Source organism: Callithrix jacchus, chromosome 12 (genome assembly GCF_049354715.1).
Source record: "Callithrix jacchus isolate 240 chromosome 12, calJac240_pri, whole genome shotgun sequence".
In the NCBI taxonomy this organism is placed as follows: Eukaryota; Metazoa; Chordata; class Mammalia; order Primates; family Cebidae; genus Callithrix; species Callithrix jacchus.
In genome coordinates this window covers 5,188,330-5,201,774 of record NC_133513.1, presented here as the reverse complement: position 1 = coordinate 5,201,774, position 13,445 = coordinate 5,188,330, and the positions used below count along the sequence as shown (strand labels likewise).

Here is a 13,445-nt window from a genome sequence, read left to right as displayed (position 1 = left end):
GGTTTGGGCCCCTCTAGGTCCCGGGGGCGGGGGCTGCTCCGTGACTGCGCCCTTCTCCCCACGTGGGCTGCGCGCCGGGCTCGGCCTTGGCACCCGGGGTTTGGGCCCCTCTAGGTCCCGGGGGCAGGGGCTGCTCCGTGACTGCGCCCTTCTCCCCACGTGGGCTGCGCGCCGGGCTCGGCCTTGGCACCCGGGGTTTGGGCCCCTCTAGGTCCCGGGGGCAGGGGCTGCTCCGCGCCTGAGCCCTTCTCCCCACGTGGGCTGCGCGCCGGGCTCGGCCTTGGCACCCGGGGTTTGGGCCCCTCTAGGTCCCGGGGGCGGGGGCTGCTCCGCGCCTGCGCCGGTCTCCCCAGGTGCCAGACATTTAAATGCAGCAACCACTGCGCGGAAGCCGCCGCTCAGGTCTGTGCCGGGAGCCGGGTACAGGGGAGTGGATGGGCGGGCAGCGGAGTTCCGGGAAGCAGAGACCTGGGGGTCTGCGAGCCGCCCCCTCCCGCGCCCACAGCACGGGGCTGGGAGGCCCGGCAGCTGGGGAAGGAACTGGAGGAAGCGGGCGGGAGGCTTCCTGGCGAGGCGACTGTGAGTTAAGCTGCTCAGTCCTGGAGCAGCTGGGGGCCGCCGCCCGGGCTGCCCGCGAACACAGGGAGCAGGATGCGGAGCTGGAGACGCGGAGGCAAACACCGCGACCCCGTGCCCGCTCGCTGGGGCGCCGGAACAAAACCGCGGGCTGGGAGGCTCAACCCGAAGTTCACGTTCTCACGGTTCTGGAAGCTGAAAGTCCAAGATCAAGGTGCCCGCGGGGCGGGTATCTCCTGAAGCCGCCTCCGGGGCGGGCAGAGGGCGTCCTCTGGCTGTTTCCCCACACGGTCCCCCCAGGTGTCTCGACCTCCTTTTTTTTTGGTGGGGGGCTGAACGGAGCCTTGCTGTCTCCCAGGCTGGAGTGCGCTGGCCCGATCTCGGCTTACGGCAGCGTCTTACTCCTAGGCCCAGGCAGTCCTCCCACCTCAGCCTCTTGGCCCAAGCCACCATCCCCATCTTTTTTTTTTTTTGGTGGAGACGGGGTCTCACTATGTTGCTCAGGGGTTCTTGAACTCCTAGGTTCAACCAGTTCTCCTGCCTCAGGCTCCCAAAGCGCTAGGATTACAGGGATTACAGGTGTAAGCCGCCACCCCCGGTCCATCTAAAATTTTGAGAGGGCACAATTTATTCCATAACAGATTCCATGTTTGTTATCAGATTGGCAACATTTTAAAGTCTGACAATGGCAAGTATTGGACAGGTGTGGCCCCGATGAAAGTCGAGCTCTAGCCAGGGTGTGGTGGCTCACACCTGTCATCCCAGCACTTTGGGAGGCCATGGCAGGATGATCCTTTGAGGCCAGGAATTTCAGAGACCCAGCCTGGGCAACATACTGAGACGCCATTTATTTATTTATTATTTATTTATTTATTTATTTCTCTCTCTCTCTCTCTCTTTCTTTTTTTTCTGAGATGGAGTTTCACTCTTGTTGCCGAGGCTAGAGTGCAGTGGTGCGATCTCGGCTCACTGCAACCTCCACCTCCGGGGTTCAAGCAATTCTCCCACCTCAGCCTCCCAAGTAACTGAGATTACAGGTGGAGGCTGCCTCACCTAGTTAATTTTTTCCATATTTCAGTAGAGAGGGATCTCACCATTTTGCCCAGGCTGGTCTCGAACTCCTGACCTCAGGCAATCCACCCACCTCAGCCTCCCAAAGTTCTAGGATTAGAGGCATGAGCCACCTTGAGCACCTCTAAGACCTCATTTCTACCAAAAACAGAATGAAATTGATGCTCTGCAGGATGGGCAGCATTTGTTCATATAGAAATAAAGAGAAATTACCCTCTGCAGATAGAAGGATGTTTTGTGATTTATCCTAAGCCCCAAATTCGTTTTTTTGGTTTTTTTGATGGAGTCTCTCTCTGTCGCCCAGGCTGGAGTGCAGTGGCTCTATCTCTGCTCTATCTGCTCACTGCAACCTCCACCTCCCAGGTTTGAGTAATTCTCCTGCCTCAGCTTCCAGTGTAGCTAGGACTACAGGTTTGCACTGCCACGCCTGGAGTATGTTAGTAGAGACAAGGTGTTACCATGTTACCCAGACTGGTCTGGAACTCTTGAGCTCATTCAATCCACCCACCTCGGCCTCCCAAAGTGCTAGGATTACAGGCATGAGCCACCACATCCAGTCCTTTTTTTATTTTTTGTTTTGGAGACAGAGTCTCTTGTCGCCCAGGCTGGAGTGCAATGGCGTGATCTTGGCTCACTGCAACCTCCACCTCAGGGGTTCAAGCAATTCAAGGAGGGGCTTTTATTGTGGTTAGTGGATAAAGTGGGATGAGGGTCCCTTCCAACCAGCCATGGTTTTCCTAATTTAAATTTCTCTCTAGGGTGAGGGAGAGAGCAGCAGGACCTTCAGATCAGCCTGCCCTGCTGTGGGCACAGGAGAAGAGATAGGCTTCATAGCTGTCAGCAGTAAAACATCAGAAAGGGAGTCAGACCCTTTATTACCTAGTATAAATTAAAACCTATGCTTTAGGCCATGTACAGTGGCTCACCCTGTAATCCCAGCACTTTGGAAGGCCAACACATGCAGATTGCTTGAACCAGGAGTTCGAGACCAGCCTGGGCAACGTAGTGAGACCCTGTTTCTACGAAAAATACACAAATTAGCTGGGAGTGGTGGTGCACACCTGTAGTTCCAGCTACTTGGTAAGTTGGGGCAGGAGGATCACCTGTGCCTAGGACATCGAGGCTGCAGTGGGCTGTTACTGCACCACTGCACTCCAGCTAAGCGACAGAGTGAAATCCTGCCTTAAAAATAAGTCAGCCGGGCATGGTGGCTCACACCTGTAATCCCAGCACTTTGGGAGGCCAAGGTGGGTGGATCACTTGAGGCCAGGAGTTGCAGACCAGCCTGGCCAAGCTGGAGAAACCCCATCTCTACTAAAACTGCAAAAAATTAGCTGAGTGTCGTGGCATGTGCCTGTAATCCCAGCTACTGGTGAGGCTAAGGCGCTCACTATGTTGTCCAGGCTTGTGTTGGACTCCTGGGCTTAAGTGATCCTCCCGCCTCAGCCTCCCAGAGTGCTGAGATTACAGGAATGAGCCACTGCTCCTGGCCACAAATTGTTGTCATAAGCCTCTAAATTGTAGAGTACGAGTGATGCCACAAGACATTATTGAAACTCTCACCCACCAATTTCACTTGTAGATAGGTGACAGAGTGGGGTTCTACCCATGTGTCTTTGGAGATCTGTGTACAAGGACATTCTCTCATACTCCTACGAGAAATGGCCGAGGAGAAACAGTAGGAGGTTTTTTTTGTTTTGTATTATTTTATTTTTGTTTGTTTGTTTGCTTGTTCCTTTCGTTTATTAGTTTTTCTTTGTGGTATTTGGGGGTGGGGGTTGTTTGTGTGTTGGTTTGTTTCTGAGATGGAGTTTCGCTCTTGTTGCCCAGGCTGGAGTGCAATGGCACGATCTCAGCTCACCGCAACCTCTGCTTCCCGGGTCCAAGCGATTCTCCTACCTCAGCCTCCCAAGTACCTGGAATTATAGGCGCGCACCACCACGCCTGGCTAATGTTTTGTATTTTTAGTAGAGACAGGGTCTCTCCATGCCAGTCAGGCTGGTCTGGAACTCCCGACCTCAGGTGATCCACCCGCCCTGGCCTCCCACAGTGCTGGGATTACAGGCGTGAGCCACCTCGCCTGGCCTTTTCTTTGTGTTTTGGGGGATTTTTCTGTTTATTTTTAACCTTCTTTTTGTTTCGTTTTGTTTTTTTCTAGGAGTTTAAACATGGGATGGAACACTACAGAGTGATTAGGAAAACAAGCTCAATCCAGATGCATCCTCCTGGAGAGATCTCAGGATATCTCTTTTCTTAGACAGGGTCATGTTCTGTCACCCATGCTGCAGTCCAGGGGTGCAATCATAGCTCATTGCAGCCTCTGTCGAGCCTCCCGGGCTCAATGGATCCTCCTGCCTTGGCCTCCCGAAGCATTGAGACTACAGGAAGAAACCACTGGGCATGGCCTCAGAAACACTTCCGAAATAAGTGCCTGAATTCTTCAAATGTGAATGCCTGAAAGACACAGAAGAAGGCAAGGTGACTGTTTAAGATTAAATGAAACTAAATAGGGCTGGGTGAGGTGGCTCTCGCCTGAAATCTCAGCACTCTGGGAGGCCGAGGTGGGTGGATCAGCTGAGGTCAGGAGTTCAAGACCGGCCTGGCCAACAGGGCAAAACCCTGTCTCTACTAAAAAAGTAGCCTGACGTGGCGGTAGGTGCCTGTAATCCCAGCTACTCCAGAGGATGAGGCAAGAGAATCACTTGAACCCCAGAGTCAGAGGTTGCAGTGAGCTGAGATCAAGCCATTACACTCTAGCCTGGGTCTCAAAAAAAAAAAAGGCCGGGTGAGATGGCTCACGCCTGTAATCCCAGCATTTTGGGAGGCCGAGATGGGCGGATCATCTGAGATCAAGAGTTCAAGACCAACCTGACCAACATGAGAAACCCCATCTCTACTATAAATACAAAAATTAGCCAGGCGTGGTGGCAGGAGCCTGTAGTCCCAGCTACTCAGCAGGCTGAGGCAGAAGAATCACTTGAACTCGGGAGGCAGAGGTTGCACTGAGCCAATATTACACCATTGCACTCCAGCCTGGGCCACAAGAGTAAAACTTCGTCTCAAAAATAAGCATTAGCATGCATTGTGGTGCACACCTATAATCCCAGCTACTCAGGAGGCTGAGGCAGGAGAATCGCTTGAACCCTAGAGGCAGAGGTTGCGGTGAGCTGATTGTGCCACTGCACTCCAGCCTGGGCAACAGAAAGAGACTCTGTCTCAAAAGAAACACGGAGACAGGGTCTTGCTCTGTTGCCCCGGCTGGAGTGCAGTGGCCATCCCAAGGCTCCATCACAGCACACTGCAGCCTCCAATTCCTGGAGAGTTGGAAAGAGAAAAGGAAAAAAGGAAGCAGAGCGGTGATTGCCAAGGGTTGGGGCGGGGAAAGAGATTGACTGCAAAGGGGCAAGGACAACTTTTTGGGGTGATTCATCATGATCGTAGTGGTAGTTACGTTACCAAATATATTTGTCGAAACTCATCAATTGAAAGACATAAAATTGATGAATTTAATTACATGTAAAGTATTCCTCGTAGTGGGTTAACCTGCGTGTCCCGGGCTGGGAGAGGTGGGTCATGCCTGTAATCCCAGCACTTTGGGAAGCTGAGGCCAGTGGATTGCCTGACCTCAGGAGTTCGAGACCAGCCTGGGCAACATGGTGAAACTCCATCTCTACTAAAATAACAAAAATTAAGACTGGGCAAGGTGGCTCACACCTGTAATCCCAGCACTTTGGGAGGCTGAGGAGGGTGGATCACAAAGGCAGGAGATCGAAACCATCCTGCCTAACATGGTGAAACCCCCTCTCTACTAAAATACAAAAAATTAGCTGGGTGTGGTGCCAGGTACCTGTAGTCCTAGGTACTCAGGAGGCTGAGGCAGGGGAATTGCTTGAACCCAGGAGGCAGAGGTTGCAGTGAGCCAAGGTTAAGCCATTGAACTCCAGCCTGGTGACAGAGGGAGACTCCCTCTCAAAAAATAAGAAGAAAAAGAAAAGAAGGAAAAAAAATTAGTCAGGTTGGCCATGTGCACCTGTAATCTTGCTACTCAGGAGGCAGGAGAATTGCTTAAACCTGGGAGGTGGAGGTTGCAGTGAGCCTGTAGGGTCCAGCCCTGCAGGGTCCCGTGAGCCCCTCTCTACTGGTAAGGAGATGAGAAACTGTGGAAATAAAGACACAAGACACCGAGATCAAGAGAGAGTTTGGGCACAGGGTCCACTGCCAATCAAAGCGGGGAGTCCAGCAGTGGCCCCGAGTGCCTGGACGTGCTTTTACTGAGTACAAAGCAGGGGGCAGGGTAGGTAGGGTGAGGCACTGGTGGTCAGCGATAGGTGCCATGTAGGTGGGGGTCCAGGACTTTCAAGTAGCTGAGATGAGGGAATGAACACTTTTCCATACTTGTCAAGGAAGAGCAAAGACATTAAGGTTTGTGTTACTTTTACTGATTTTATCTTCTAAGGAAAAGAGGAACCAGGTGCAGGAGCAGAACATGAGGGTGGACCTGGAAGGTGACCGTCGAAGCCCAGCCCCACACAGAGACAAGTAAGCCCCTGGATGTCTGTGGGCCTCTCTGACAGCCGTCAGGCCCACCGCAAGAGCTTGGGGGAGCCGAGTTTTCTCCTGGCTGCTCCGAGGAAGGACACTTCTCCGACGTCTTTTTCCATCGCTTGCTAAACAGTGGGCTCTTTCCCAGCACACAGCCAAGGCGCCCTCCAGCAGCCCTTACGCGGGTGTGACAGAGGGCTTAAAGCGTCTTGCCTGAGGGTCACTTCTTTCATAATGTTACCTTAGGTTCACACTTCACCACCTGAGAGGTATTAGTAAAAGATTATGTTGAGTATATACATATCTTAATGATTACCTATGAATAACTAAGATCACCTATGAATAACTAGAATGGTTATATCTCTAGTTATTTATTTTTTTAATTTTATTTTTGAGACGGAGTTTCGCTCTTGTTACCCAGGCTGGAGTGCAATGGCGCCATCTCGGCTCACCGCAACCTCCGCCTCCTGGGATCAGGCAATTCTCCTGCCTCAGCCTCCTGAGTAGCTGGGATTACAGGCACGTGCCACCGTGCCCAGCTAATTTTTTGTATTTTTAGTAGAGATGGGGTTTCACCATGTTGATGGTCTCGATCTCTTGACCTTGTGATCCACCAGCCTCAGCCTCCCAAAGTGCTGGGATTACAGGGGTGAGCCGCCCCGCCTGGCCCTATCTCTAGTTATTTACTTTTTCATTATATATATGGGAATAGGCTGAGGCTTCTGACTCCTGCCTCAGCACCTACGGGGTCTCCCACCCACATGAGCCGAGATCACGCCACTGCAGTACAGTCTGGATGACAGGGCAAGACTCTGTCTCCAGAAAAAGAAAAAAAAAAAAAGTGTCCTCCCAAAAAAAAGGATAACCCCAGGTCTGCAAGAATGTGGCCTTATTTGAAAATAGGGTCTAGCCGGCGCAGTGGCTCACTCCTGTAATCCCAACACTTTGGCAGGCCAAGGTGGGTGCATCGCTCGAGCTCAGGAGTTTGAGAGCTCCTGTCAAGATGGTGAAACCCCATCTCTACAAAAAATACAAAAATTAGCCAGGCGTGGTGGTGCGCACCTGTGGTCCCAGCTACTGGGGAGGCTGAGACAGGAGAATCCCTTAAATCTGGGAGGCAGAGGTTACTGGGAGCCGAGATCTCGCCACTGCACGCCAGCCTGGGCGACAGAACGAGACTCCATCTTCAAAAAAAGAAAATAAAAAAGAAAACAGGGTATTTGCAGGCATAAGTTAAAGATTTCAGGATGAAGGCCGGGCGCGGTGGCTCACGCCTGTAATCCCAGCACTTTGGGAGGCAGAGGCGGGTGGATCACAAGGTCAAGAGATCGAGACCATCCTGGTCAACATGGTGAAACCCCGTCTCTACTAAAAATACAAAAAATTAGCTGGGCATGGTGGCGCGTGCCTGTAATCCCAGCTACTCGGGAGGCTGAGGCAGGAGAATTGCCCGAACCCAGGAGGCGGAGGTTGCGGTGAGCGGAGATCGCGCCATTGCACTCCAGCCTGGGTAACAAGAGCGAGACTCCGTCTCAAAAAAAAAAAAAAAAAAAAGATTCCAGGATGAGATCACCCTGGATTTAGGGTGGGCCCTAACTTCAATGGCCCACATTTTTTTTGTCTGCTTAAAAAAATATTTATTTCATTTTATTATTATTATTATTATTATTGTACCTTCTTTAAAGTAGTACCCACTTTTATTTTATTTTTTAAAGAGACGAGGTCTTGCTATGTTGCCCAGGCTGGAGTGCAGTGGCTATTCACAGGTGCGATCCCACTACTGATCAGCACGGGAGTTTCGACCTGCTCCATTTCCGACCTGGGCCAGTTCACCCCTCCTTAGGCAACCTGGTGGTCCCCCGCTCCCGGGAAGTCACCATATTGATGCTGAACTTAGTGCGGACACCCGATCGGCATAGCACACTACAGCCCAGAACTCCTGGGTTCAAGAGATCCTCCCACCTCAGCCTCCCGAGTAGCTTCGACTACAGGCACGCGCCACCGAGCCTGCAGTGGCTGGCATCTTTATGAAAGAGGGTAAATTTGAGTCACAGACCGAGGAGAAGACCTAGAGGGGCAGGTTGTGTGAAAGTGGAGGCAGAGACTGGACTGACGCAGCCGGGAGGCAGGGAACACCGAGGAGTCCCTACAGTCTCCACGGCCGGGGAGAGGCGTGGGGTGGATTTGCTCCCTGAGAGGAGTGGGGGAAGGAACCAACCCCGAGTTCAGACTTCCGGCCTCCAGAACTGTGATACAATAATTTTCTGTTGTGTAAGCCCGGTTTGTGGCTTTTTTGGTTTCCCTCTTTTGTTTGGGACAGGGCCTCACTCTGTCACCCAGGCTGGAGGGCAGTGGTGCAATCATGGCTCACTGCTGCAGCCCTGACCTCCTGGACTCAAGGGATCCTCCCACCTCAGCCTCCCGAGTAGCCGGGACAGCAGGCCTGTGCCACTGATTATTCTTTATTTTTGTAGAGACTGAGTCTCGCTGTTGTCCCGGGCTGGTGTGGCATTTTGCTACATCAGCCCTGGGAAGCTAATGCCTACCTCAATAGAGCCGATTGTTTTTTTCTTTTGAGACAGGGTCTTGCTCTGTCACCCAGGCTGGAGTACAGTGAGTGGCACAATCTCAGCTCACTGCAGCCTCTACTTCCTGGACTCGAGTGATGCTCCTGCCTTAGCCTTGTGAGTAGCTGGGACTGTAGGCACATGCCACTGTGCCCTGCTAATTTTGTACTTTTTGTAGAAATGGGTTTTTGCCATGTTGCCCAGGCTGGTCTTGAACTTCTGGCCTCAAGTAATCTGCCTGCCTCTGCCTAAAGTGTTGGGTTTACAGGTGTGAGCCACTGTGTCTGGCCAAAGCTTTTTTTTTTTTTTTTTTTTGAGACGGAGTCTCGCTCTGTCACCCAGGCTGGAGGGCAGTGGAATGATCTCAGCTGAGTGCAACCTTCGCTCCCCGGGCTCAAGCAATTCTCCTGCCTCAGCCTCCCAAGTAGCTGGGATTACAGGACCCACCACCACACCTGGCTAATTTTTGTATTTTTAGTAGAGATGGGGTTTCACCATCTTTTTTTTTTTTTTTTGAGACGGAGTTTTGCTCTTGTTACCCAGGCTGGAGTACAATGGCAGGATCTCGGCTCACTGCAACCTCCACCTCCTGAGTTCAGGCAATTCTCCTGCCTCAGCCTCCTGAGTAGCTGGGATTACAGGCACGCGCCACCATGCCCAGCTAATTTTTTGTATTGTTTTTAGTAGAGACGGGGTTTCACCATGTTGACCAGGATGGTCTCAATCTCTTGATCTCGTGATCCACCCGCCTTGGCCTCCCAAAGTGCTGGGATTACAGGTTTGAGCCACCGCGCCCAGCCTGGGGTTTCACCATCTTGGCCAGGCTGGTCTTGAACTCCTGACCTCATGATCTACCCTCCTTGGCCTCCCAAAGTGCTGGGATTCAGGCGTGAGCCACCGCACCCGGCCTGATTTTTTTTTTCATAAGTGGGAGAAAACACTTGGAAACATAAGCCTACATCAACAGAACAAGTTGCAGACAATGGATTCACTGTGGAATATTTTATAGAAACCAAACAATACCACCTACTGTTCACGGACTCGTCACACGTCAGAAAAGCCTGCAGGCACCTGGGTCTGGACCCAGGTTGTTTCTACCAGGCTGCCTCTGGAGAAGGCAGGGAAGAGAGGGGGGTTCTGCTGGCCTCTGGATGTCCAGCAGAGACTGCCCAAGGTACTGTGAGATCTGAGAAGGCTTCCCCAGGGACGAGGCCCCTCCTCAACTCCCAGCCAAGACTCAGAATCCCCCGGGGCTCAGTGGGTGGATGGAAAGGTAAGGAGGTCATTCCAAACTAAGCATCTGGGAAGCTGGCTTATTTAGGGGCCGGGCTGGAAAGCAGGTGAGGCAGGGTGACCATTTCTTTTTTTTGGAGTGGGGGAAGGAGCCTTGCTCTGTCACTCAGGCTGGAGTGCAGTGGCGTGATCTTGGCTCACTGCAACGTCTGCTGCCCGGGTTCAAGCAATTCTCCTGCCTCAGCCTCCTGAGTAACTGCCATGACAGGTGTGTGCCACCTCGCCAGGCTAATTTTTGTATTATTAGTAGAGACGGAGTTTCAGTATCTTGGCCAGGTTGGTCTTGAACTCATGACCTTGTGATCCACCTGCCTCAGCCGCTCAAAGTACTGGGATTACAGGTGTGAACCACCGTGCCCAGCCGATCCCTCTTTTTTTTTTGAGATGGAGTCTTGCTCCGTTGCCCAGGCTGGAGTGCAGTGGCACAATCTTAGCTCGCTGCAACCTCTGCCTCCTGGGTTCAAGCAATTCTGTCTCAGCCTCCTGAGTAGCTGGGATTAGAGGCGCCCAGCTAATTTTTGTATTTTTGGTAGAGACAGGGCTTCGCCATGTTGGTCAGACTGGTCTTGAACTTCTGAGCTTGTGATCCACCTACATTGGCCTCCCAAAGTGCTGGGATTACAGGAGTGAGCCACCGAACCCAGCCAATCCCTCCCTTCTTAACCAGTCATGTCCCAGTCTCCCCAGGGCTTCCCTGAGGCCCCTCTGTCTCTCCTATTCATTTTTCTCCTGGGATCAGCAGGGAGCCTAGAGGTGAGGGGAGGGCTGGGGGCCCCTGTGTGCTGGGTGGCCAGGACTGTTAAGCCCAACAGGGAGATGGAGGCCAGGAATGTTGGGTCCAGAGAAGACTGAGCACCAGATTCAAATATTCAAGGCCAGGCCCACTGGCTCGTGACTCAAATCCCAGCACTTCTGGAGACCAAGGCAGGAGGATTGCTTGAGGCCAGGAGTTGAGACCAGCCTAGGGAACATGGTAAGACCCTATCTCCACAAAAAATAAAAAGGTTAGCAGTGCATGGTGGCACCTGCCTGTAGTTCAAGCCACTCAGGAGGCTGACGCAGGAGGATCAAGAGTGTCTGAAGCTGAGAGCTAGGCATGCTGGGATGAGGGCTCTGCTGTGTACCCACAGACAAGTGACTTGGCCTCTCTGAGCCTGGCCTCCTCCTCTATGAATGGTGTGACCTCCTAGGGTTGCTGTGGATGAAATACCGGGTAGCATGCAGTGAGTCATCTCGGGGGCCATGCAGAGGATGACCAGCAAAGACAAAGCGTTGGAACTTCACCATCATTTAATCCTCACACCTGGCCGGGCATGGTGGCTCGAGCCTATGATCTCAATACTCTGGGAGGCCGAGGCGGGCAGATCACTTGAGGTCAGGAGTTTGAGAGCATTCTGGCCAACATGGTGAAACCCTGTCTCTACTAAAAATACAACAATTAGCTGGTTGTGGTGGTGCACGCCTGTGATCCCAGGTACTTAGGAGGCTGGGGTGGGAGAATAGCTTGAACCCGGAGGCAGAGATTGCAGTGAACTGAGATGGAGCCACTGCACTCCAGCATGGGAGACAGAGCGAGAATCCATCTCAAAAAAAAAAAGAAAAAAGAAATCCTCACATCCCTATAAGCTAGGAAATATCACCCACATTTTACAGATGGGGAAACTGAGGGCTGCAGAGGTTAATCAGCCGAAGGGCACAGGCACGCACATCTGGTATGTGGCCAGTTGGATCCTGAACTGCAACCATGTGAAGCCAGCAGCCGCGAGCCAAGCGCCTTTGCTGTACTGTTTTATTGGTTCATTTCTGGTTTATAGGTCTGCACTCCCTCCCACGGCCTGGGTGGACTGTGAACCTTCTGGGAGTAGGGCTGTGATCATTTCCTCCCGGGCTGAGCCCAGCCTGGCAGGAGGTGCTCAAGATGTGCTAAGTGTGGGCGTGAGGAGGGCCAGGGTGACTGGCATCTGGAGGAGACACTAAGCTTATATTTCTGGAGGGTCACATGGCAGCACTCAGGGGAGGCTGGGATGTCTTCAGCCCTCCAGAGGCTGCCAGGCTGCTCCCACAGGTGCTGTGGGAGAAAGTGGCAGCCCTGCTGGGCAATGTGGCTCTAAGACAAGGCTCCAACTCCCCTACTCTCTGCTGGCAGAAAACTCTGTCCCAGCCCCAGGACCCAGAGGTCCCAGTTCCTAAGTCACCCCTCCAGGGAGTCCTTGCTTCCCTTTTCCCACAGGCCAGTAGTCCCAGCCCCCACCCTCCTGTTTTTTCTAGAACCCAGGTAAGCAGCCCCCAGGCCCCCAAGACTTACGAGTCCTGACTCCTAGACAGAAGTGCATGGAGCCAGCTGACACCAGCCGGCCGGAGCTGATGTGCACAGCCCCTTCCACCTCTGCACTCCATGATGCCAGGTGAGTAGCTGGAAGTCAGCGGAGGAGCAGGTATTGCATCATGGAAATTGGCAAATGCAATGAACCAGGGCTTCTATTTACCAGGGAGCCTGCTGTTAAACACTTGATGTATCATTGCTCCCAGGCCTCCTTCTGTCCTGCTTTCTAGGCCAGGAGCCCCTGTCACAAGGCCCAGGGAGCCCTGGAGTCTGGAGAGAATTGTGACAAGACACAAGGCTGTGGCTGGGCATCACTGCTGTCCACGCCATCCTGGGGCTGGACCCGGTCCCCAGCCCCAGACCCTCCCATCTCCACACCAAGGCCCCTGTCTCAGACTAGAGTTGGTCCCCAGCTCTGCATAACTCAGGAACTGAGAGCTCCAGGTGTGGAGTCACACAGACTCTGGCGTGGCTATGGGCAAGTCACTTTAGCTGTCTGGGCTACAGTGTCCTCGTCTGCGGCATGGGAATCAGTGAACAGCATGACCCTAAAGCCATGCTTGTGCTATTCACCTTCAAGTTCTGCCCAAGGGACCCCAAGCAAGGTGGAGAACCCCCCGCGAGCCTCAGCTTCCTCATCTGTAAGATGGAACCCCAAGCAAGGTGGAGAACCCCACCCCGAGCCTCAGTTTTCATCTATAAGATGGGACTCCAAGCAAGGTGGAGAACCCCCCACGAGCCTCAGCTTCCTCATCTGTAAGATGGGACCCCAAGCAAGGTGGAGAACCCCCTTGAGCCTCAGCTTCCTCATCTGTAAGATGGGACCCCAAGCAAGGTGGAGAACCCCCTTGAGCCTCAGCTTCCTCATCTGTAAGATGGGACCCCAAGCAAGGTGGAGAACCCCCTTGAGCCTCAGCTTCCTCATCTGTAAGATGGGACCCCAAGCAAGGTGGAGAACCCCCTTGAGCCTCAGCTTCCTCATCTGTAAGATGGAAGTTCCTTCTTATCAGGCCACCATAAAAGCCAACAAGTTGGATGGAGTGAGGTGGCTCACACCTGTAACCCCAGCACTT

General features: G+C 52.9%; 1 long non-coding RNA gene across 1 annotated transcript; it reads left to right on the top strand.

The window, feature by feature from the left end:
* Positions 1–355: 355 nt before the first annotated feature.
* LOC144578559 (uncharacterized) lies at positions 356–6,239 on the top strand. The gene is made up of 3 exons (XR_013524535.1): positions 356–402; positions 3,905–4,125; positions 6,104–6,239. It is a non-coding gene; the product is annotated as an uncharacterized LOC144578559 (long non-coding RNA).
* Positions 6,240–13,445: the final 7,206 nt, after the last annotated feature.